This window comes from Lissotriton helveticus, chromosome 5_1 (assembly GCF_964261635.1).
Source record: "Lissotriton helveticus chromosome 5_1, aLisHel1.1, whole genome shotgun sequence".
NCBI classification, from domain to species: Eukaryota; Metazoa; Chordata; class Amphibia; order Caudata; family Salamandridae; genus Lissotriton; species Lissotriton helveticus.
The window spans coordinates 17,273,063-17,298,545 of NC_136065.1; the positions used below are offsets into that span (position 1 = coordinate 17,273,063).

Sequence of the window (25,483 nt, forward strand, 5' to 3'; positions counted from 1 at the left end):
CTCATTTGTTGTTGTGTCTCTTTCTTTGTGCGCCTGCTGTGTGGGTGCTCGAGGTCACCCTCCCTTGCGTTTAGTAGGGTACTTATTCGTCTGTGTACCCCAAGAGCATCTCTGTACATGTGTGAAGTATCCTAAGGGGTGTTGTGCCTCACAGTACCCTTGAGACGATGCGCTTCACTTTCACACACTGGGCCACATTTATTAAAAGTGACTCATCGCTGAGAGAAAACAGCGATGCGTCACTTTTCATTGCGACACCAATGATGCGTCTTATTTACAACATGACGCATCATGTCCCAAGGAGTTATTGATACATCAGTTTTTCTGACGCATCTGTAGGCGCAAAAGTGATGCAAGGGCTCGTAAAAAAGCCCCACAGTACTTATTCCTGTGTACATTTAATGTTCTAACACGTAGTAGCAAAACATACCCAAGTTCCTACAATTGACACTGTTGACACTGATTCTCCAACAAGTTGTGTGTGAGTTGTATAGAGCAGTGAGGTGCAAAGGAAGCTGGCTGGAAGTTGTAATTGATGCAAGATCCTGCTGGCTGAATATCCGAATGAGGTGTGAGGGTTGCAGGTTCAACACTGGAGTGGAGAGCTATGGAGCGAGCAGACTGAAGGCTGGAGTGTGGCATTGAGCCATTCGTGAAAGGTGAAACGAGGCATGAAGCTAACACGCTAAAGCAAAATGTGTGCGATAATGTGCCGAACAAACAGAATGATGATTGGAGTCTGGAAGAGAAATCTGGGACAAGAAGGAAGGATAGAAGAAGCAGTATTGTGCCTCTAAACATGGAGCATAATTACACACCATTTGCAAGATGCCAGCATCAGAACTTCGAGGGCCATCTTTGGTTAAGACTAGGCATCTGAACAGAAACCATAATTCCCACTAGTGCACGTGCAGATCTCCCATTCACCAGAAACTTGGGTCAAAATCATGGTGTACCACTGGGCCGTGAGAAATGACACAAACCCAAAATAGCTGATACTACCAATGTGTGTCAGAGGAACAAAATGTCTCTCTACCTTGATACCAAGTGAAACCACATGTTGATTCTGTTGGAAGCACTTATATTAAGAATTGTAACTCAATAAAAGGCTTAAAAAACAGTGCCTTGAATACCCAATGGATAACATAACATAACAGGTGTACTTGTAAAGCACACGTTCACCCCAGCAACGGGGCATCTTGGCACTGAAATAACAGATGTTTATTGTTACCCATCAATGGTACTCATTTTATCGACCTCAAATGGATGAAAGGCTGAGTGGACCCGCCGGGATTTGAACCTGTGACCACGAGGTCGAACACAGGCCCCTGCAGTGGATTAATTAGTCCACTGAGCCACCAGACCCGGCTCAGACCCGATGAAGGGAGGAAGTTGTATTCATCAAAATTACAAAAAACAAGTACCCTACTTACCAATATTACAAATTGACTAAGTATTTATATTTTTTTAAACACAACATCATGTATCACATAGGGGTGTTCCGGATGTATGTCACTACAACGCACACTTTTACAACGCATACCTTTACAACGCATTTTTTACAACGAAACATCCATTACAACGCACTCCATTACAACGCATGCCATTACAACGAAAATTGAAAAACTACATTTACAAGGCATTCCATTACAACGCATAATACCTTTACAACACATACCATTACAACGCATAACATTACATTGCATGTTTGGTAAGTATTGGATAGTGTAGGGGTAAAATTTACTATTCTAACTCCAGGGGGGTGCAACTGTAGGGTGAGTATTGGATAGTGTAGGGGTAAAAATTACTATTCTAACTCCAGGGGGTGCAACAGTAGGGTAAGTGTTGGATGGTAATGTTATGCTTTGTAATGGTATGCGTTGTAATGACTGCGTTGTAAAGACATGCGTTGTAGTGGTGTGCGTTGTAGTGTCATGCGTTGTAATGGTTGCGTTGTAATGGCATGCGTTGTAATGGATGTTGCGTTGTAAAAGTTTAGTTGTAATGGTAGTGCGTTGTAAAAGTTGCGTTGTAAAGGTTGTTTCCCGGGTGTTCCTAATGGTGAGTCATACTGGTGGAGTACTTGTGAAAATGAATGTGATGCAAGACATGTACACAAAAGCAGTCAAGGAAAACAGACTAAAGCTTGCTATACTTTGATGCATACTCAATGTACCTTGGCAAACAGATACTTACCCATTCATTGGCGAGTAATCCTCCAGATCACTGTTGCCTCAGAGCTGTCTTGCTTAACCAATAAGTGGCTTTAATCTTAATATTATACCTTGTAGTATAACATTCCTTGACCCGCTGGCATAGAGGATATCTATCTGTTGCCTTTTTAGGACAAGGCATGCATCATTCACTTAGCAAATCAGGTAAGCAGTAATATTTGTGTACATTGATAGTTTTTGTCTACCATCACATAGACACACGACTTACTACACATTTCTTTTATCTATGCTGTTTCCCTTCCTTTTGCCCTGATGAAGAACCAATCCAAAATCATCTTCAATGTTTAAAACCTTGACTCCTACCTATTTTAATGTTTGATTAACTACAATGACGAATGGGCATACACACTGAGTCAGCTATTTGCCAATGTAAATTTAGTTTGCATCATTGTAAAGCAAGCTTTTGATTGTTTTCCTTGACATTTTGGGCCCAATGTAGGTAATCCCAGATTACCGATTCTTAAATACCGAATGATACCGATTCGGTATTTAAGAACAGGCAAGTGGGATGTAGGTAATTTTACCGAAATAATTACCGAATCGGTAAGTTTCGGTGATTACCGAATCGGTAAATACCGATTCGGTAATTGTCATTCATTTCTATGGGCCTGGAGTCCCATAGGAATGAATGCTGTCGTGTATTTCTATAGGTTCTGAATCAATCCCCCTATTCCTGACCCTATTCTGGTTAAACTAACTAGCTAGTTAACTAACAGTCAGCCCATGAGCAAGAAATTCCCCATGATGCAGATACCGTTATCTGACGCAGTCACACTACGGCACAGGAACGTGTTATCTGATTAGGTCATAACGCTTGAGATCTAATTAGACAAGCGACATTCCTCCAGCCCCTGATAAGGCATACGACGTTCTCATAACAAATCAAACCTATGACAACCTGGATAATCCGTGCGGCCATTGTTTTGATTTCACAGAGAACTTTAGTAAAGAATGTGCTAACGAGCAAGTCGTATGACATCTTTATTGACGTATCTATGTCCATCCTTACGTCAATCTCGGCACCTTTAAGGTATAAATATTGCCGATCTTGCCCTATGCAAACACACGCGTGGTGAAGAGACGGAGCAGCCATACTTGCCGAAGCCGAGAGCAGAAGCAGACCCCGCTGGTAGCAGCCCCGCCTTCCTGACGCGCTGAGAGACGCGCTGCTATCTCAAGCCGAGAGACCCAGCACCGGCGCTTCTGGGCGGCCCTCGCAGGCAGCCTGGAATATCGAGAGCAGAGAAAGAGATACCATTCCTCATTCATCCTAACTTCCAGGTACAGAACTGAATAACCCCTCGCAGAGAATTCTTTAGTTATTCACTTGGCAAAAACAAACTTAACTTAAACTGTAACTTTCTATTCCCGCCCACGCATTAGACTTAGGTCAGGTACACGGGGTAGGCGTATTTAGAAACACCAGTTGAGTACGTTTAGTCAAATGTATATGTGTATGTAAATATATTTTATTCATTTTAAACATCATATGGCTCAGAAACCATATCAATGTTTTTACAGTATTATTTTATACTATTGCTTCTAATGTATGCACTTTACTTAGCTATAAGTATTGCAATAATATCGATCCATTTCTCTTGTATGAGAAAAGAGACTGATCAATAAATAACACCTTTTTATTGAACACGCCCGTCTCTTCCTTTTCTCTACAATCTGATGAGACTAAGAATGCACGTACTGACTGAGTAAAATAATTGCCTTGTGCTCACACGACTCTGGAGATTGACTCTTGATTAGGGGAGAGCAAAGTTGTCATGTTCTATGGTTGTCAGAAACTAAATCCCTTCTTGTCTAATCAGGGGAGGTAATTCTTTCCTGAACATTCGAGAAAGTTTCTAGCGAACTCTGAGCTTAGCTGGCAAACCCAAAACTTTAAGTCTAGTATCGACAGTAGTAGACCTAGTTAACGTCTGGTCTAGGCCTTTACTGCTGTAGGTATTATTCCAATGCGCAGAGCCTATTGGGAAGATAGGAGCTACACTACATGGCGCCCAACGTGTTTGGAAAGGGCGATAAAACTAACGTAAGACATTTAGAGTAACTCAGTCGTGCTTTCTCACTCAGACCCTTTTTCCCATTATACTCCAAAGACGTCTGGAGTGGGTGAAAGGTAATATCCTCCAAAACCTCGCAGGAGGGAACTCCTATGTATGGTTCTTGGTCTAGTCAACGTTGAAGGATACAGCGTTCCAAAATATTGTGCATCTAATCTCTGTTTCCATAAAGAAACCTGATCTGCAAACAAACAAAATAACCATCCTGTCGGTAAAATGGGAGACAGTGATGAAGAAAGAGAGGCAGTTAGATTAGCAGCTGAAATAACAGCAGCTGATACTGCAGCACTAGATGCGGACGGGGATATAATACTCATCCCGGTCGCCAAAAGGAAATCTATAACCTTAAAACTAATAGAAAATGGACTGACACCTAGAGGTGGCACAGTCATATTCGTAATTGAGGCACACGAATATCGGCAGACAGAGGTATACTATACATGGATACATTTTCCAGCAGCAAATGCTGTAACAAAGTACTTCCACTATTACAAAATAGAGGTACCACCTGATATTTACACTCCTTTCGAGGAGGTGGAAGTACCACTCAAATTTCAAGAGCACCTGCTCTTATTTGATGGTGCCCTAATACATAACAATCACATTACAAGGCTCGGTCCTTTAGGAAGACCAGGAGCAACGTGGCCGGTCCTAGCCGGATACACACCACACCCAGACATCGAAGGGATGTCTGCAGCAGAGCTGTTAATACAGCTAAAACAACTACTAAAATTTCATAGACAATTAGTTCAGTATGTAATGCGGACTTCAACAATTTAGCCAACGATTAAACTTCCACAGCTGACCCCTCACCAGGGGAACACAAATAAAATCACACCACAGAACATCCAATCCTGCCTAGGTAAAGTTCCAGCTAAACGGGAACAAATACCATTCTGGTTGGCACAAAAAATCACCCAAATAGAGGCGGTGTTTCCTGACACCACCCCGCTAGAAAAACACAGGATTCTGACTATATGTCTCCCAATGGGAATCGCACCACACATAGAGGATTGTGACACTTGGGGTACAGTCTTCGCTTCCATCTACACAAAAACGCACGGTGTTCCATCCATTTCGGTAATACCAGATGTGCTAAAACAAATTCAAGATGAATACGGTCCAGAACCTGCTTTAACTCTTGGTATGAAATTACTGAAAGACTTCAAGCAGGTCTCGGCTATATTATTAGCCAACATAAAAGGTGAAGCAGCAAATGTGGCGATCCGCCAGAGGTTAAAAGAGACAGATATAGCAGACCAACCAGCTGAAATTGCCAGAATCATAGAAAAATCTTATGAGGAACTAGGCAGAGATAGTCTAGGTGGAATACCAGTAAAACCGCAACTGACTGAAAGTCCTGAAAAAATATTTTTTAATAATAATAATTCACCAAAAAAGAACTGGGATGGAAACAAACAATCCAATCCTAAAGAAAAGAAATTCCAGTCCAGAGGAAGGTCTCCTAGGCGAAGAGAAAAATCTCGAAACCGAAGACAGAGGTCACCGCAGAGTGACCACTCTGGGAATAGATATAACCTTAGAAATAGGGATAATATTAAAAAACCTGATAGATATCAAGACATTGATACGCGTCCCTCTCAATCTTTTCAGACTTCCTCGCTGAAATCGGAAAGAAGAGGACGATCAGAAGAGCACGCCAAGTCCAAAGACAAGGAACCTGCTCAGCTAAAAAAGAAATTACAATTTCCAAAAAAGAAGGTAGCCAGTATCAAGGTAGTTAACCATGCCGAGAATACTGAGGACACAACTGAAAAACGGAGAGTGGGCTCAGACAATGCTAGACAGCGCAGCAGAGGTGAGCATAGCTCGCAAAGTCCTTATGAATCATCTGGAGACAGTGGACACGAATGAATATCTTCAAGTGGAAACTGCAGACACCAGAGTTAGCAAACCCCACAAGTTATACGAGATAACATTACGTATAGAGGGAGATAAGACTAGGAAAATAAGGGGACTATTTTGGGATAACCTCTCCAAGGGCTATGACATCCTTCTAGCTGAAAAAGACTGGCCTCCAGAGTTTGTTAGGGAGTGCCCTCATGGCGAAGAAATAATTATGCCTGCCTTCTCGAATCACATCCTGATTCATAAAAAATATACACTTGCTAGAAAGTGGGCAGTGGCCTTAGCTCCTGCTTTATATAAAAATCATGTAGGATGGGATGAGGATTCTCCTCCTCACAAAATCCAGTTAAAATCACAACCAACTGCACAAAGGCAGTACCCAATTAAGCAAGAAGCTAAAAAACAGGTAAATGAAATACTAGATCAGCTAGAATACCAGGGGGTGATTGAAACTTGCACCTCACAAATGAACAATCCTTTGTTTCCGGTCTCCAAACCAGACAATTCATATCGTCTAGTTTTGGATTACCGACACCTTAACACATGTTGCAAAACTTTTGCAGTGCAAAACTCACACAGTGCTGCACTAATGAATAACATAGTGCGCAAAAAATACAAAACAACCTTGGACAATTCCAATGGATTCTTTTGTCAAAACATAGCACCAGAGAGCAGATATTTAACTGCGTTCTCAGTAAATGGCACTCAAAAACAATTCTGTCGGTTAGCCCAGGGGTACAAGAACAGCCCGGGGGTATTCTCAGCGAGAGTAACAGAATTACTACAACTATATGATGATGAAGCATTATCTTATGTCGATGACATTTACTTAACAGATGATGACTTGGAGACTCACTTGAAAAGAGTGAACACCATAATACTTGGGTTCGCTGCAGAGGGTTACAAATTCAACTTTAAAAAATCCAGAATTGCCCATCTGACAGTCCTGTTCTTAGGATATGAATTATCAAGTGAAGGCAAAAGCCTGGCAGACAATTTCCTAGAGAAATGTGCCGTAATCCAAGCTCCTAAAACACTAAAAAACCTACAGTCAATTCTAGGCTTCCTAAATTTCGGAAGAACATACATTGCAAATTACGCAGAAAGGGTAAAACCCCTTTATGATCTAATTAAACCAGACTTTAAAAGATCCAATTGGACTCAAACACACACAGAAATTTTGAGATCCTTACAAACAGACATGCTAATTAAAACAAAATTAGAAACACGTGATAATACACGCAACCTTGTGATCCGAGTCATCCCAGGGAGATGCGGATTCACATACCTAACCTCTAATGAGGGAGAAAAGGTACCAATTGCATTCAAATCACACCTGTACACAGAAGCTGAACAGAAGTTCAGTAAAACAGAAACAATTGTTCATGCAGTTCAAACCGCAATAGCTAAAGAAAAAGACATAGCTGACGGTAGACAAATCACAGTCAGAACAGCAGAATCAGCTTTTGAAGCACTAACAACACCTTGTAATTTACCAACAACAACATTGAATCCGGAATGGATACAATGGGTGAATTCAATCACAACGGACAAAGTATACTACTTCTTTGATCCAGTACTAGAAGAATTAAAAAATCTAAAATATGAAAGAACATATCCTCTGCCAATCGACATTCTGCCTCTACGACATTACGCCTGTGTAATCTATACAAACGGAAATGCTCAACCCTCCGTATGGGGAGAACAAGCATACAACCCCACATGTGAGATTACAAAAGAAGTGTGGCGCGGAGGTAAACTAAGACCTCTATTAACAAAGACACACTCAGTAGAAACCAATTCAGAACAACAAACTGAAATAATAGCATTGAAGATGGCGCTAGATAATGCGGATCGCGAATTCCCGACACTTATAGTGTCAGATTCATATTACTGCGTCAAATCATATAACAGCGATTTGCAGACCTGGATTCAGAACGGTTACAAAGATGACACAGATGCACCAATAAAGCAGAGACTGCTCTGGGAACAGGTAGCTCTTTTACAAAAAGAACTACCAAAGACTCACGTGACTCACTCACTGAGTCATCAACGTGATGGCGTTCACGTTGCAGGGAATTCATTGGCTGAAACAGCCGCAGCGGCAGCCACTCAATTGGCTACCGTGGTTCGAAAAAAGCGTACATTAAAATACATTGACGGTGAAACAGTACTGGCTGTGAAAACGTCATCAAAAGGCGACTGCTCAGCGTTACCGATCAATTATCCACTCAATTACACATACATAATCGATGCAAACTCCGTCCCTTTTGCTCGAATCCCTGGAGTGGGAGATAGAGTGATTCCAAACATGGACAGGAGAAGCTTGTTAATCGCAGACGCTCATATGGGTGAGGGTCTTGGACACCTCAAACTAAAAGATTCTCTGGAAGAATTACAATCAAGGTACTGGTGGCCAGGCATGAGCCTACATCACACCATGTTTGTAAAAAACTGCCCAAACTGCAATAGAGATCGCAGTGGGGAGAGAAAAAATAAAATACGGTGGAATCTGACTGCAGATAACATCACCAGTACAAAGCAGGGCTTGCGATTAACATACACAGGCTAGTTCCACTTATAATGTAGATCCTCAGCACTCGGCTGACGTCCGGACTGTTATACAAGATTTGCGAGTCTAAATGGCATATACGCTAAGTGCATGCTACGTTTGACCATTGTTTTCACTCTAGCCCTCCGGCCGGGGGAGAAACATGGCCAAATGAGCACAGCCCAGCGGGAATCTTCTCACTTCCTTCCTGAGGGTACGGGATGGTGTAAAGAAAAAACCAAGGCAGAAAGCAATCTATAATAGAAAGGATATTAGGTTCGGGAGCTGGGTGGGTCAAACATCTAATAAGTGTCCAACGTAGTCTAAATAACTTGCCAAGAAATTCTCTGAAGGGGTTCAGTCCGTACGAATTATTATTCGGAACTAGGATGTTGATCTCTGACCTTGATAGTCAGACTTCAGTGGTAAAAGAAAAAAGCTTTGATGTCAAAGACCGTTTGGCTATTTTGCAGGACTTAAACAAAACAAGAAAAGACCTGAGCAACATACAGTTGAAACAACAGCCAAGAACCACTGAAGAATCACCACCTGTCCCAGCAAGACCTGTCTGGATTCCAAAAGTCGGGGATCTAGTCAGGGAGAAGATCGCGGTAAAGAAGGAATTTGGGCCTTCTTACAGAAAAGCAGTTGCTGTCTTGTCTGTCAACGGGACAAGATCAGTTGTACTACCGCCACTTGCTGGTAAAAAGGAGAACCGAGTTGTATCCATCGACCTGGTAAAACCACAACATGTGGCCGATAACAAACAGTAGGCCAAGTGGACTCCCAATGAGTAGCAGAACACCAAAGTTTGCTACCAGTACAGAGGTTCTAACAAAGAGGCTCATCACATTCGAAACGCCTACAGAAGAACAACAAGGACTATGCAACAATGCAATAGAACTAAGACCTCTGAAAACCCAAATAAAAACATTTAGCAGAGACACACCAATCTACAGTGAAGTACCAAGTGAAAATGCAAGAAACAAAAATCCTGAAGCAATTGGAACAATTGACAGAACTGCATCCGGGTACTTCATCAACTTCGATGATTCCTCTGAAGGCTTCAGTGAATCAAAGACACAGCCATCATCAAAATCCTTTAAAGACAAAGCTAAGGAACTTTTGAAACAACTGAAAGAAACATATCTGATTTCTCCATGGATTGAATTTTGGGTGGGTTTTGGTGCATTTATCCTCATACTTTGGCTCATCATGGTATTTACTTTGGGACGCTTCATTGAGGGAAAATATGCTAAAATGGACACAGCAAGTCAGAACATCAACTTGGTCCTCAAACCACACACATCTTCACACGTCGAGAAAAGAGAACTTTCTTCAGAACTTTCTTCAGCCAACTTCACAGCAAATCCGATACCTGGTGGGGTAGCCTGGGACTACACTGACTATGAAATTTATGGTCCGGTCGAAATCCTGAAGTATCCACACCAAATCAAGATCTCCTTGAGTGACTTTGCAAAACCAAACTCATTTGCTGATGATTGGGACTTCGAAAGCATTAATAACATGATGTCTGATTTAGTAATGTCTGCTAAATTTACAAAACATGATTATTTGCAAGGTTCTACAAATTATGACAGTATGTATTGCTATAACCATTATGGAAACCATTTCTTGCATAAATCTGCACAACCTAGAAATGTTTTAAATTATAATCAATGGGAACATTGTGCAACACCTCCAAAAGGGAGCTCAAGAACCGTATATGACAAATATTCATATTTTTCAGGTTTTAACACAAGTAATGCTGAAACATTCTATTTTAAATTGTCAAACAAGACAGGGACCAAAACCATGATAACCAACACAAAATTGATATATTCAGACTCATTCTTTGAAAAAATGAATACTTTTGGATTTGATTATTGGGACAAAAATGTTGATTTGAAAAGTGTTTGGGGTACAAAAGAATGGCAAGTACAGGGTATAGAAGCTTTGTTTAGAGCCTGCATGATCCCAGAACAAATGATATTTTTAAATGACACTGTTCAACAAACCACCTGTCTTGGCTTAGCCAAAATCAAAGATTTAAATAAACCGTCTATTCCAAAGCCAACAATGTTTAGCAATAACTCTGATACAGATGAAGAGATAGACGTAAACCATATATTAAACCAAAACAGAACACATCCTGATTGGAAACAATGGTTGATCTGGCCCACAGATACAAATAACTGTCAAGACAGATTCCTGAATAAAACACAGGGGTTCAAAATGACCAGGCCAGACCCTAGATATTCCCTAAGACATCACCCAGGGATAATAACAACCTACAGTGTGGGCAAATTATGCCTTCAATGGCTTCAGACTTCCACACTGCCTGAAATTAAGCAACACCTAACTTTACTTACTGATGGTGCTGACTTGCGTGATTTCATAATGGGACCACGCAAACAGCGTCAAAAGCGTTTCATAGCAGCCTCTGTATATGCAGCATACAATGAGGCCTGGAAGGTTACTCAAATTGAAACAGCAGAAAGAATACGGGAAATTGACCGTATTAATTTGGAAAAATCACTTTCTGTAGTGGACAATGGGTTAATGACTCTGTCCTCCAGAATTTTTTCATTGGACAGCATTGTGTCTTCAGCAATCGATATATTATCGCAAGACTTACTGTTATTACAACATGGTCAGTCACAATTGCGTTCTATTGTACAGCTTGGCTGGACGTTACAAAATCTGCGTTCAGGCTATGTGCCTTGGCGTTTAATCAACACAACGTCACTATTCCAAATCTTTAACCTTACTGATAGACAAATCGGTATGGCGCAAAATGTTGCTGATTATACAATCTTGAGCATTGAAAAACTAGAAAGATTACCAATGACAATGTCAGAACGACCTGTCAGTGAATGGATAATCCATGGAATCATAAATATTCTAATCTCAACCTTCAGGTTTCAATACTGCCAAAAATATATACAGGCTGGCATGTACGAGAAATTGGGAAAGGGGTACCTTAAAACAACATGGAACCTGCCCTATTCACATGCATGTGTCAGTAATAAAGGACAGAAAGTGTTTCTTAGTGGCAACAATTGTGCTATGTCACTAAGCGGCACGCTTCTGTGTAACGGAATTAGTTTGCATGGAGCCTGTGAGGGAAATTCATACAACCTTTCATGTCACCAGCAAGGCGCACCTGCAACTGAAATAGAACCATTCTTTCAAAGACTCTATAATGGGAGTTACATTCTAATTGTAGACCGCAGATGTTGTAGTCTTATGCCCGGGACTCCTTATCTCGTAACTACGACTGCGAAGGTCAAGTGCTGTGGACGTTCTTTGTTCCCCAGCTCCCTTCCAGACAGGGAGGCGAGGGCATGGCCCGGTTTGAAAATTACTTCTATTCGAATAGATACTTTAAGCAGAATGAAAACAGTGCTTCTTCAGATGCCTACAAGGCTCACGTCATCAAAAGAAACGTATGATCTACAAGTCGCAAGGACGACTGCAGAGATACATACATTATTATCAACTAATTCCCCCGTACATTTCGCGGAAATCCTGAGCGAAATCTTAAATATTTCTGATAGCACTGGGGTCTCAAAGGTATTTAAGACAGTATTTTCGATGGCATTAACACCATTCAAAGCCATACTGGGTATTTTTCCAGATTTCGTCCATTCGATTTTTGGCGGACTTCCCCTGATCCTGGGACTAATTGCAGGAATCCTATTCCTAGTCCTTATTTTTCGTTATGGCAACCCATGTCACAGAGCAAACTCTCGCGACAATGGAAGATACGCTCCTAGCCATTGGATACCGGGACCGGATATCAAAAATCCTGGGACTCTCCCGGCTTAGAGACCTGAACGTGACTTGGTTTCTATAATTTCGACCAATGTGGCAAAGGTGTGTTTTACCTGTATTAAGGTGTCTGCTATGCGGAGAAGAATGCGTGTTAGACACCTGTCTGACGCTACAATCGGATGCGCCAGTGGATGCAGATACACTGTTGGTTCCTACCAAGGTTCACGCTTTGTGCTGCCCTCAAAGGCTGCCAATCCTGATGACGGCTTTCCTGGAATCTTCACCACTACGATTGAAGAGTAGTGAAGTTCAAAATGAAAGCAGCATCGATCAGGTACGACCTTCTGTCAGCAATGCAAATCAGAATGTCAATGGAGACAATCATGCGCATGAATGCATGGTTACACCTATTTCCGACTTAGTGGAACTTTCCCATGAAGATGTTGACAGTTTTTTCGAAAGCCTGAATGATATGATGTTCTCTCCAGAACAGAAATAGAGACTTTTGAGTAAACTCTCACACGGCGTTCCCTGAATTCGGCCTTCAACTTGAAAAAAAAAGTCACATGAGCAATTTTAACTCCAGTTCACGGACAGCAATTTTTTCAGCAAGCCCCTGAAATATGTTTCTATATATTTTTCCCCGGGACACTGATCTTCTGCTTAAAGTAAGAAACTATTCCTAGAGAACTAAGATTTCTATTTTTAGATACTTTATAGACTTTAGCTGCCCGCTGGTATGTTCACAAATATTTCATTATGTGATGAAATGGTCTCGAAATTCCTTTCTGTATAGCCATATTAAGAGCCATTTCATGTGTATTACTCATATACCAACAAGCAATAATGCATAAAATGCGTGTTTACTTTTGCATTTGATTCATAGCTTAAGTGCATACAATATATATGACTGCAATTTTTCAGTATATTTGAAAATTTCAAAATGCATTTATGTATTTTCGGGTGGTAAGGTATACACTATACTCTATAGTATGTTGTACTATGTTATACTATGCATAGATTAGTAGATATGACCATAGTTAGCGTGGAGTGGGTGTCGTGTATTTCTATAGGTTCTGAATCGATCCCCCTATTCCTGACCCTATTCTGGTTAAACTAACTAGCTAGTTAACTAACAGTCAGCCCATGAGGCAAGAAATTCCCCATGATGCAGATACCGTTATCTGACGCAGTCACACTACGGCACAGGAACGTGTTATCTGATTAGGTCATAACGCTTGAGATCTAATTAGACAAGCGACATTCCTCCAGCCCCTGATAAGGCATACGACGTTCTCATAACAAATCAAACCTATGACAACCTGGATAATCCGTGCGGCCATTGTTTTGATTTCACAGAGAACTTTAGTAAAGAATGTGCTAACGAGCAAGTCGTATGACATCTTTATTGACGTATCTATGTCCATCCTTAAGTCAATCTCGGCACCTTTAAGGTATAAATATTGCCGATCTTGCCCTATGCAAACACACGCGTGGTGACGAGACGGAGCAGCCATACTTGCCGAAGCCGAGAGCAGAAGCAGACCCCGCTGGTAGCAGCCCCGCCTTCCTGACGCGCTGAGAGACGCGCTGCTATCTCAAGCCGAGAGACCCAGCACCAGCGCTTCTGGGCGGCCCTCGCAGGCAGCCTGGAATATCGAGAGCAGAGAAAGAGATACCATTCCTCATTCATCCTAACTTCCAGGTACAGAACTGAATAACCCCTCGCAGAGAATTCTTTAGTTATTCACTTGGCAAAAACAAACTTAACTTAAACTGTAACTTTCTATTCCCGCCCACGCATTAGACTTAGGTCAGGTACACGGGGTAGGCGTATTTAGAAACACCAGTTGAGTACGTTTAGTCAAATGTATATGTGTATGTAAATATATTTTATTCATGTTAAACATCATATGGCTCAGAAACCATATCAATGTTTTTACAGTATTATTTTATACTATTGCTTCTAATGTATGCACTTTACTTAGCTATAAGTATTGCAATAATATCGATCCATTTCTCTTGTATGAGAAAAGAGACTGATCAATAAATAACACCTTTTTATTGAACACGCCCGTCTCTTCCTTTTCTCTACAATCTGATGAGACTAAGAATGCACGTACTGACTGAGTAAAATAATTGCCTTGTGCTCACACGACTCTGGAGATTGACTCTTGATTAGGGGAGAGCAAAGTTGTCATGTTCTATGGTTGTCAGAAACTAAATCCCTTCTTGTCTAATCAGGGGAGGTAATTCTTTCCTGAACATTCGAGAAAGTTTCTAGCGAACTCTGAGCTTAGCTGGCAAACCCAAAACTTTAAGTCTAGTATCGACAGTAGTAGACCTAGTTAACGTCTGGTCTAGGCCTTTACTGCTGTAGGTATTATTCCAATGCGCAGAGCCTATTGGGAAGATAGGAGCTACACTACAATGCCAATTACCGAATCGGTATTTACCGATTCGGTAAAAGGGGGAAACATTGAAGGGTGGCAGGGTGTCACTTTGACACCCTGTTGCACCCCTCAATTTTTTATGGGTGCACATGTTGCAGACATACATGCCCTAAGGGCATGTATGTCTGTATTATGGCACTGTTGGAAAAGCAAAAAAAATGCTTTTTCCAAGGTTTTTATTATTTACCACCAACTTGTAGTTGGTGGTAAATAACGAATCCTAAAAGGGGAAAAGCACTCATTTGAGTGCTCCCTACATAGCAAAATCGGTAATTTACCGATTCGGTATTTTAAGGAATCGGTAATTTACCGATTCCTTAAAATATCGATTCAGTAAATAACCGAATCAGTAAAATGCCCACCTACATCTCATTTTCCAAATACCGGTCAGTAACGGCCGAAATTACCGAATTTCGGCCGTTACCGACGGGTATTTGCCTACCTACATCTGGCCCTTTGTGTGTACTTATCCTACGTCACCTTCACAAGCCCTGCAGTTTTAAGGCTCACCATTATGATATAACAATCAATCAGTGATCTTATAAAGCGTGACTACTCACCTGTGAGGGTCTCAACGTGCTGGAAGGGGGGGATAGGCGGGATCTGCAGAACAGTCGTAGAGCCAGGTCTTGAGGTCCTTCCTGAATTGCGGCAGCGATGGTGATTGCCTGAGGGGCAGAGGCAGTGAGTTCCAGGTCTTCACTGTGAGCTAGGAGAAAGATCTTTCTCCTGCCATGGTCTTGCAGATCCATGGGATGATGACCAGGGCCAGTTGGGTGGAGCCGAGATGTCGGGTGGGAGTGTGGAAGGAGAGACGATGGCAGACGTATGCAGGTCTGGCGATGTGGAGGGCTTTGTAGGCATGTGTGAGAAGCTGGAAGGTGATTCTCTTGATGACAGGTTAGCCAGTGAAGGTCTCTCAGGTGGCTGGTGATGTGGTTGTGGTGTGGGATGTTTAGGATGAGTCTGCCACAGGTGTTCTGGATGGACTGCAGTATTTAGTTTCTGGGTAGGGCCGATGTAGAGTGCTTTGCCTTAGTCAAGTCTGCTGTTGACGAGCGCATGGTTGGCCATTTTCCTGGACTCAGTGGTGATCCACTTGAAGAACTTACGGAGGAGGCGGAGCATGTTGAAGCAGGAAGATGAAACGGCGTTGATTTGGCAGTTCATTGAGAGCGAGGATCCAGGATGATGCAGAGGTTTCATGCTTGGTCCGTGGAGGGGGTGCCAAGTGCTACGAGCCACCAAGAGTCATCCCAGGAGGAGTACTTCGGTCTTGAGTTAAGCTTAAGGCAGCTGCCCTTTATTCAGGTGGCGACTGCCTTCATCCAGTCATGAGAGTTGCTCTTGGGGGATAGGGGTTCATCTGTGAGGGAGAGAATCACCTGGGTGTCGTCGGTGTAGGAGACGATGTTTAGTTTGTGGATTCTGACGAGCAGGGCTGAGTAGATGTTGAAGAGGGTAAAGCTCAGGAAGGATCCCTGAGGCACTTTGCAGCTGATCACTGTGGATTCTGAGTTGAACTGCAGAAGTCTGACTCTCTTGTTTCGGCCAGTGAGGAAGGAGCAGATCCATTCTAAGGCTTTGTCGTCAATGCCGACATTGGGGAGTCTTGCGCAGAGCATGTGGTGAGAGACGGTGTTGAAGGTGGCTGAGAGGTCCAAGAGGATGGGGGCTGTAGTCTTGCTTCTGTCACGAAGGTTGCAGATGTCGTCTGTAGCAGTCTCAGTGTTGTGGTTGCTTCTGAAGCCTGAGGGAGGGGTCCAGGAAGTTTTTCATTTCAATGAACTCTGTGAGTTGGGCGTTGATGGCTTTCTCAATGACTTTTGCTGGGAAGGAGAGCAGAGAGATGGGTCTGTAGTGCTTGAGGTCCGTCGGGTCATCAGGAGGTTTCTTCAGCAGGGGGTTGATCTCTGCGTGCTTCCAGTCTTCCAGTCTTCCGGGACAGGTTGCAGACTTCATGGAGCAGTTGATGGTGCTTCAGAGTTCGGGTGCGATAGAGGTGCCAGCTTTGTTGAAGATGTGGTGAGGGCAGGATTCGAAGGGAGCTCCGGAGTGGATACTTTTCATGATCCTGAGGTTGTCATCAGAGGTGAAGGTAGTCCAGTTGGTCATGGTCCGCTGGGGGCTGGAGTGCGGTGGTTGCGGATGAGGTGAATGTGTCTGGGGTTGCAAAGCTGTCGTAGATCTCCTTAATCTTGTGGTGGAAGTAGATTGGTAGGTTATCACAGAGGTCTTGAGAAGGAGGGGATGTCTGCTGTCTCTGTGCTGGGTTTCATGAATTCTTTGACCACAGCAAAGCATTCTTTGCTGTTGTGTGTATTGACGTTGATATGGTCCTCAACTGCTGCTTTCTTTGTTGTTCTGATGAGGTTGTGGTGTGCGATGATGACAGATTTGAGGGCTGCGCCATCTTGCTGCTCCTCTATCTTTTTTTTTAGCCGTCTGCAGATGCGCCTGGACTCTTGGAGGGTGGGGAGTACCAACTGGCTTTCTTGGAGGGCTGCTTGCCTGAGGGTTTCCTTAGGGGAGCCAGTGTATTGGTGCAGTCGAAGTTCCAGAGGTAGAGGTTGTATGCTGAGGTATTGGCATATGTGGATGTCTGTGGTGGGGTCTTGCTGAGAGAGGTGGTGAGCTGGTTTTTGGTGACTTTGTGAGAACTGACGTAGGCATGGTGGCATACGGTGTGTTTGGTGGAGAAGTGGATGCAGTGTTGGTCGGTCCAGTGTGGCTCGGAGGTGTGGCTGACAGAGAAGATGTGGTTGAGTGTGTTTCCTGCTGAGTGGGTTGGCATTGTTATCAGTTGTTTGAGTCCGATGGTGGTGGGGTTCTCCAGTAGGCACGAGGTGTTATGGTCCTCAAGGTTGTCCAGGAGCAAATTGAGGTCACCAAGGAGTATGCAGTATGTTGAGGCGAGAGCGTGGTGAGCAATTAAGTCAGTTACGGCTTCACTGAAGGGGGGGAGGGTCTGGTTGGTCTGGTGACAAGGGTGCGGTGGAGGATGGCATTCGGTTGGTCTGGATTTCAAAGTGGAGGTGCTCCATGTCGGGTGAGTATTAATCAAAGCTGTTTGTGAGGCTGAGAGTGTCAATATGTATGATGGCGATGCCTCCTCCCGGTCAGTTAACAGGGTCCTCATGGATGATATTGTATCCATCGGGGATGGGGGTTGTAATGTGTAGGGCTGAGCTGGAGTTCATCCAGGTTTTTGGGAAGATGCTGACATCGTGGGAGATGGAGTCTAGCAGGTCCAAGATCTCCACGGAGTAAAGTCCACATTTGTAAAGCGCACAATCACCCGTAAGGGTCTCTAGGCGCTGGGGGCCGTCGGGAAGATTAAGCGAGCTATTGCCCAGAGTCACATGGTGCTGGGCTAACCTGCCGCCGGAGCCGGGGATCGAACCGTGGTCCCCAGATTCCAGCGTCAGTCGCCCTGGCCGCGGCGCCACACCTCTCCCACAGTGTCTTTTAAGGGAGCGGGTGTTGAGTAGGATGCAGCTGAGGTGTTCGGGTCCAGTTCTTAAGGGTTCTCAGTTGATGGGTCTGATGTGCAGAGTCTGATGAAGGTGCAGTTGCAGGTGAGGGAGGTGATCAGGCCTTGGGTGTTCTTCGGGGATGCAAGTTGGCAGGCGGAGTGGGGTACAGTGTTGAGGGGGTGGAGGGTGCTGGCGTTGTAGTGGTGGATGGTCTGAGGACCAGGGTCCGTGGCACTGGGCACGGTCCAGGCACGGACTGGCGCAGATAGGCTTGCCTTTGGCGTGCCTTTGGCATGCCAGTGGCACGACAGCACAGCAGCTGCTATTAAGTAGTGTGAGGGGGAGAGCTGGACAGCTGGTAGGTGAGAATGTGGTGCCTGAGTTAAGCGGCGCCACAGGGGACGAGCAGAGGCAAGGACATGGAGAAAAAAGGCACAAAGAAGTGAGAGTAACAAAAGTGAAAGAAACTGACAAAAAGCAGAAAAGAAGAAAGGAAGGCAAAAAGAGATCAGAGGAGAGAAATGTCTGAAAGCATAGAGACAGAAGGCAGAGCAGCAGCAGCAGAGCAGAGAGGCTCCCCACTGGACCACCAGGGAGGGGTTTGAACTAGCAGACCTGCAAGGGTCGGGAGCAGTGGTTACCAGGCGGAGCTGTGCTGGAAGGGAAGCTGTTCACTGGCACTACATAACACTGGCACAGCATACCTCAACAATCACATCTGCTTTCTCAAACCTTCCAGACACCTCTGCTCGTCCAGACAAGCCTTCTCATTAATAGCTGCTAAAGCGTGAAATGACCCACCACTACACACAAGAGCCTTTTTCTCACTTCTTGAATCCCTCAAGAAGCTGAAGATCTGGGTTTTTGAGTAGTTCCACCTGGCCCTAGGCTTGGCTAGGATCACACCTGCTCAGCACCAGAATACCCCCCCAGGTGATAATGCGCTCCACACATCTGTATAACATATACGTATCGTCAAAACATATATATATATATATATTTATGCTGCCAGTGTGAGGTTAACCAGACCAATCTGTCAATTCACACCAGTGTCATGAGCTGCACTGAACTACTAGCAGCTTGAACCTTTCACCAGTGCTTAATTTGTTGATGAATGAGGGCCAATGTCCAAAGTTCTGCCCAGAAGCCCATAGCCATGCATTTACAAGTCAACGCGCCGAAGACCAAAACTACACACTCAGGTACTTTCTGGCCGCACTAGATATCATTCTTCCCTCTGTCCTCTGCCCTGCTACTGTGCGCATAAGTGTCTGTCTGCTGCTCCAATCCACTCTATTAAGAAACACCGACATCCACCAGTGGCCTGCAAACACTTGTCAGGTGTGCCATCTCTACTCATGACTGGTGCTCTCTTACTTTCACATCCACCTTCTTCCCTACCAGACTGCCCCTGGTCTGTGGCCTCCCCTGCTGCCAACTTCAACACCTAAGTTGCTCTAGATTCCCACATCCTGCTTCAAGGTCACAAACAAGCCGAGAGCACCATTACTTCTGCCCTATTGCTTTTCATCACCTCCTTCTCAAAACTAAGGGCCCGATCTAATTCTTGGTGGTAAGGATACTCTGTCACAATGGCGACGGAGTATCCTTACCAGCAAGAATGCGGTCCACCCACCAAATTATATGCAGGCTGACCTTAGGGTTAATCACAGCAGATACAACTCTATCTCCGCCATGATTAATCCCTCCGACGGCCCTCTCGAGTAAGGACCATCGCAGGCTGACCTTTCATTCCGCCCACCCAATTTAGATGGCCGAAATTACAGCGCAGTTTTTACTGCCCATCACCGCCAGGAAAACCCCGCTGGTAAGGGCCAATGAAAACTGCTAAATGTTCCCCTCGCCATGAGAGAGGACTCCATGGTGTGGGGAGCTTCGGTCATTTCTTTTAGAAAATAAGAAAAGTAAACTGTTTGGTACTGGGCTCCTTCCCTCTGACAGAGCTCTGCAACGATCAGGAAAAGGCATTGACAGGAACTGCCATGACAGTGGTTCCTACCGATGCTTTATACATGATCGCCAAATTGGCGGTCATTTATAAATTTGGCGGGTGGAGTAGTCGTGGCCTGGCGGACGGAATGCCCTCTGCCAAACCAACAGAGATTACTCCATCCTCCATCAAATAAATTGGACCCTAAATCAGCCTCAGCTACACCTGGTATCTTCTACCTCCCAGGCCCCTCCCTCATGCTTCAGCCAAATGCCTTCTAGCCCCCCTACATAATCATATACTGCCACAGTTCTGACCAGTAAACGCAAAGTGGAAGCTCTCCCTTGCCCTTCTGCCTCTAACCCTTGGGTCCCCCTACCCAATCTCTTGCCTCCATATCTACAAAGGACCCTTTCTTTTCTGCACATTATTCTTCCTTCTGCCTTTTTTGTTCTCCCTCCTGTTTTTATCACTTTTCAGTCTTTCTGCCTACATCCCTTCTGCCTGTTCCTCTCTCCTCTCTTCTTACTTGCCTTCACAACTTCCTTTATGAAATCTGGCTTGACAAAGCAGCTGTAAGTAAGAAAGTATACATAGCGTTGGCAACCATTAACTTGTTTTGCTCAGTCATCCCCCCCACAAGCCCGGTCTAAGCCATTGTTTTGAGACAGCGTCAATCACATGTTGGATAGGTCTCACTGTCATGCTATTGGTAGTTTGGCTTATCAGTCCACTTCCTAGCAAATACTTCTATTGCTATGCATGAGGGACTATTTTACATGGGAAAAGAAGGCTCACTCATCACCTTTTCTGTCAAATACAGTTCTTTCCATCTCCGACATAGACTTATAAAGAAAGCAATCTGCTTTAGATCTCCCCTACAGACAGCTTTAACTGTCTCTTGTCAAAGACCTACTATCTCTAATGCATTATACACATAGAAGAGTTTAGTTAAGCCCCCTGTTCTTGATTGGATTGCTTTCTTGTCAATCTCATTCCCCTCATCTTATTTGACGGCTTCATTCCCTATCCTTACTATGTATCTCGCCTTTGGAGCATTTCTTCTTTACTGTATTAATTGGATGACTTGTGTTCTTGCACTGCTTGGATTCAGGGAGCTACTTTATCCTCTCTCTCGTGTACCACTTCCCAGTCAAATCCACTCGTAAGTTCTCAGCGTTGCTGGGTCCTCCTGACACAGCTATTCCATTGCTCCCCTTTTAATGTCTTTATTTTTTAATATCTTGCTCGTCAGATACTACTCGAGATCCCCACCCCCACTCCCATCACCATTGTTTTTTTGCATAGCCCTTCCACTGCAATTTGCTGCAGCTTTCAAAGACATTTCTTCATTTTTTAGGTCGAGCAGACCTACTCTCAATGCGTGAGCATTGAGAGTGTCTGCTTCAGACCTTTTGTGGCCCGTATTTAGGAGAGTGGACAGCTACCAGACGCGCGCTTTGACGAGGTCGGATTTCACCTCGGGAGCGAGCGTCTGATAGCTGCGCATGCGTGGTGCAAGCCCTGGCTCTCACACAGACACATACAGCCCCCACCCCTCTGCATGCACGCACGCACACACACACACACACACAGGCGCGCGCATGCACACGCAGGCATACGGCACACATACAGGCACACATACAGGCACACTATCCCCTACCTCGCATTCTCTCTCAATCACACAGTCACGCATGCGCACACACATTCCCACACGCACACACGCGCGCACACACTCCCCCTCCCCCTCCCCCACCCCTCCCAGGCATAAACACAGGCACGCACGCACTTCACTTCAGCCCTGGGCCCCACTCACCGACTGCGCTCTTCCGGCGGGCTCCTCTCGCGCTCCGCGCCTCACGGCGCGTCTCGTCTCCTCTTCACAATCGGGGCTCCCTCAGGTCCGAGGAGCCCCGCAACAGACGCCACACTCCTCCTTCTCCCCGGCCCCCTCCTGGGGACCCGGGCTGATTCGGACAGGCAGGGCGCTCCATGCGCCGGCAGCTCGCGGACCTCGGGAGGCGGGACTTCCGGTCGGCCGCGACCGGATTGGCCGGCCGGCCAAGAGCTTCCGGGTCGCCGCGGGACTTGTTAACACTACCGTCCCTGGTATGGCAAGGGTGGTAGTCCACATAAATGGCCACCGCAGACATAGTTCGTATGTGTGGTATTGTTTGGCTGCGATTACATGCAGCCCTCGCGTGTACCTCCGACATGCTAACATCGCGTGCGTCGACCAGGGGGTGGTGCTATGTGTGCTTGGAGTGTTTTTTCCTGTCAGGGGCATGGATGTGAATACAGAAAACGGCATTTTTCTTGTGACACCCCCGCCTGTTAACACCGTGAGAGTGCGAACGGTTGCCCACACAGTAAACCTATACCACCATCTCCATTACGTGCGGACTCCGGTCATACCTTGAGAGAGACGCCACGCGATCCTGTCTAACGACCCTGGCATTATGTGGGAGTATTTGGGGAACGGGACCCACGATTCTCGCACTCTGGACGTTCCCAACGATGTGCCAGCAGTGGCACGTGAAGCTGCAAAAAGCGCGTTCTAGTATCAAAGAACGGTTAGGTGGCGCGAGATGCCGACATTAAAAGACCGGTGGGCGGGGTCATAACGATTTCTGGGTTACCTGCTAATTAGAAGCCCTTGAGCAGGGTTTATACGTGTTGTGTATAGCCTAATGTGTCCTATTCTGGATACCGTAGTTTTCCATGTGTGTCCCTCATGAGCTCTTCACAGTACGGTAAATGTCAATGTTTTCAATTGGGCAACTGTCCGGTCTTCTCAACTTCTTTTTGAGGAACACTTTTCAAAGAAGGGGCATGGCGCCCAGGTGCTCATGCAATCACGCGCTCTAAACTCCCTCTTTAATTTGGGGGGCATTTTACCTGCAGGACGTGACAGGCTCACTGTAATAGGGAAATAAAAGTAAAACGATGCAAGTGAAGTTCGTATTTTCAGTTTATTGCAGGAACATGCAAGGGATCAGTGCAGTTCTAAGATCAGCCTTATCGTATTTCATAATCGGAAAATATTTCATGAGCAGCTGGTATTACGACAATATTCGAGTACATTCTTGCTCTCCCAACAGTAATTTGAACCCAGGTTTCCTGAGTTGAGCTCCAAAGTTTCCAGCAATGTTGCATAAACCTTAAAGCAATTACCAGCACCGGTAACTAGAAGTGCTAAATGTCAAGATGCACCTCTGCTGACTGTAATGCAACAAACGACAGAAAGAAAACTATGGCCCGTTCACTGAAATGAAAGGAAACAAGCACTGGCAAAGCACATAGGACCGACTTTCCAAAGAAGCATGCGCAGACCGAAAACGCTGCAGCCAGAGATACACATGCTCCAAGCACATACACACAGGCAACATGTACAGGCACAAAGCCACCAACGTAGCAGACGTGCCGCATGCATACAGGCACCCCACCTGTGCATTACAATGTGTTCAATGACACCAGTACGCGCTGCCTGTGTTTCCATGTTGTATGTGTGCTTGTGTTGCATTGCGTGTATGTATATCTGACTGCATGTGTGTTACACAGATTAAAGACTATGTGGAGCCTTGAAAATTTTTTCCATATGGTGACTCCTGTTGTGCATACAGACTAGGGTCATGCGTCATATGACAGTAAACGTGCTGCTCCGAGTGCGGGCGCGAGCCTGTCCCGGCTCTGAGCTGCACACTGGTGAAAGACAGACCAGATCTTTGAAGACGCCAGTCAGCATCTTGCTGCATACAAGGGCACCGCCGGAGTTTAGAAGAAGGATCGCACCACAGGTGGGTGCCGTCACTCACTGAGCCCTGCTGTGAAGAATGCCTGGGGGCAGGGCTTTAAGTGGACTGGAAAAACTGGGGGGTCTCTCAAAGGGGCGTGGTCAGTGTAATTGGGGCGTGGCTTTAAAACACTTACGCTAAACATCTGTCTTTAGCATAGTGTGCCACCCAACTTGTATTTTGCTGTTTCCGTCCTTGCATCCAGATATTTGATGCAACAAGTAACATCATACCTACAACAAGTAAGGACTATCGGCTTTGTCAACGGTTAGTAGCTGCAACTATGGCTTGTTACATATAATATTGAAAACGCTTCCAATTAAAGCTCAGGTGAACCTACCACAATGTTGCTGCTCTTGCAGTGTCGTGTGCTTGGCTTTTTTATAAGTAAAATTTAGCAGAGCGTCTTTCAAGCATATTGCATTAGAAATGCTATAGGCGTCGCATTTACGATAGTTATAACTATTGGCATTGTAAATGACATAGCTATTAATTTAGCTATTTTCAAAAACAAGACATAAATAAAAAATGTGTCATTTACAATACCAATAGCTCAAACTTTCCTAATGCGAGACCTATTGCATTGTAAATGCTTGTTTTATTTACCATGGCGACTGAGCTAGAAGCCTTCCAGTGGGCGATTCATTGAAATCAGCTGAGATGGGGACACATTTTGGAGTCTGCGGAAGGTTTTTATCATGGATGATCCAATGGCGGTCTATGGGAGTCATTTCCCTTGTTTTGTGTGTGGAGATGAGTCCAAGGAGGGGAGACATCTTATTTTAGCAGTCGTACACTGGACACATCGCCCTTGCTTATTTCATGCAGAGCACATATGGTGTGCCCTGTACCAACCCAACGCTGCTCCAATTTATGAAAGAGTTGAAGACTCACCTCTTTAACCCCTTCGCTGCTAGGCCTTTTCCCCTCCTGTGCTGAGGCTTTTTTTGGCGTTTTGGAGTAGTGCGCGCTTAGGCCCTTGTAACTTTTTGACCACATAAGGTATCCACGCCAAATTTGCGTCCTTTTCTTCCAACATCATGTGGATTCTAAAGGCGCCCTGGGTTTGTGGATTCCCTTGGAGGGGGCCCAGAAATTTAGCAAAATATAGTGATTTTTTTGTTTTTTTCAGAAAAATGGGAAAAACGGGCTGCAAATGAAAGCCTCTGGGTGTTTCCCTGAAAATGGTATCACAAAAAGGTTTGTGGGGCTGAAATCTCCATTTTCTCAGCTTTCAGGGAATGACAGACTTTTGTCAGAGAACCGAAATTTTTCACTCAGTTTTGGCATTTTTCTGGGACAT

The 25,483-nt window shown here is 44.7% G+C and overlaps 1 protein-coding gene across 1 annotated transcript in view; it reads left to right on the plus strand.

The window, feature by feature from the left end:
- LOC144754067 (SLA class II histocompatibility antigen, DQ haplotype C beta chain-like) overlaps positions 1 to 25,483 on the plus strand; it is a 262,962-nt gene that overhangs the window by 192,406 nt on the left and 45,073 nt on the right. The gene's annotated exons all lie outside the window — the stretch shown is intronic.